The sequence below is a fragment of the Octodon degus genome, unplaced genomic scaffold, assembly GCF_000260255.1.
Source record: "Octodon degus isolate 3935 unplaced genomic scaffold, OctDeg1.0 scaffold00327, whole genome shotgun sequence".
NCBI classification, from domain to species: Eukaryota; Metazoa; Chordata; class Mammalia; order Rodentia; family Octodontidae; genus Octodon; species Octodon degus.
The window spans coordinates 417,750-419,192 of record NW_004524903.1 but is presented as its reverse complement, the minus strand read 5'-3'; positions in this window follow the sequence as shown (position 1 = coordinate 419,192).

Here is a 1,443-nt window from a genome sequence, read left to right as displayed (position 1 = left end):
TGATTGAATATTGTATTTTTGCTTTCTTATTTCTAGTGTAAACCGTACAATTGTCCTATTTTGAAAGCTGTTTTCTGTCGAAGGGGAAAAATGTGGGTGTAATGGAACACAACATAAAACAGCTTGAACAATTTAGTGATCTAGCCAGACCCTGACTCAAATTTAAGACATGAAAAAAGACAAGGGATGTAGCTCAGGTTCACAGTCTGGGTTCTGTCCCCAGTACCACAAAGACAAATGAACATACAAACAAGCAAACAAAAGCACTGCTATATTCTTTTCCCTCAAAATTAAATATATACAACTTTTCATATTCTTGACTTTTACTTAATATTTAATGGGGATAGAAAATCTTAATATCTCATAATAGCATCTCACTATTTTCTCAGTATTATTAATGATGTTGAAATTAATACTAAGTACTTAATTCAATCCATAAAAATTTAATGTTTAGCATACTGCCTAAGGTATTTAACAGCAATGAGTTTTAAGAAAAACTTTTCCCTAAGTGTTAATAGCTGACATTTTTATTTCATTTCTGCTCACATTAACACCTCATCTTTCTTTCTTTCTTTCTTTCTTTCTTTCTTTCTTTCTTTCTTTCTTTCTTTCTTTCTTTTTTTTTAAGAACTGGGGGTTGAACTCAGGCCCTTGCACTTGCCAGGCAAGCACTTATACTACTGAGCCATCTCCCTGGCAGCTCATATTTCTTTTCCTTGAGATATTAAATTTACAAAGTGGAGGGTAATTTTTTTTTTCATTTTCACATAACATCTCGAGACAAGAAAGATCAGTTTATAGACTGTCTTAGTTTCATTTCTGATGCAAGAAAAAATGAGGTACTGTGGTGTGGCTGTGGCTTATTTAATGTGATATGAAAAAAAAAAATGACAGAAGAATACGCCGCACATCTTAAGGGAGGTTCAAAACAGAAGGAACATATGATCTGTGAAGCTCTTGAGAAAAGTAGTCACCTCTTTGATTGGTTGATATTCCCAAAGAATGTGAACCACGTAAAGCTAGTACATAAGCATGTAGTTTGTGATAATGACACTTTCCAAGCAATCAGAATTTTGATATTTGCAAAAAAAAAAAAATCAATACTAGTTTTTCTAAGTTTGTTTTTCCAGTATTAATGGAAATTTTATGCTATTATTGATAAGTTTGTTTTAAAACCAGTGCCAGAAATTTAGGCCTTCTATTAAGGTCCAAAACTGGGGAGAATAATGATAACGCAATAGTAGCTGACTTAGTCTTTAAGCAGCATTTGTTTTTTCAGAATCTTCCAGCTAGCAAGAAATATAAAAATGTGAAAACTTCAGTACATTATTGAACTCATAGGTCTAAGTCTACAATGCATTTAAAAGTAAAAAACATACTAAAGTCTAAACACTGATGCATGAAGTGTAAAATAAAGTAGTAAGTAGTTGGTGTAAAGAAGCT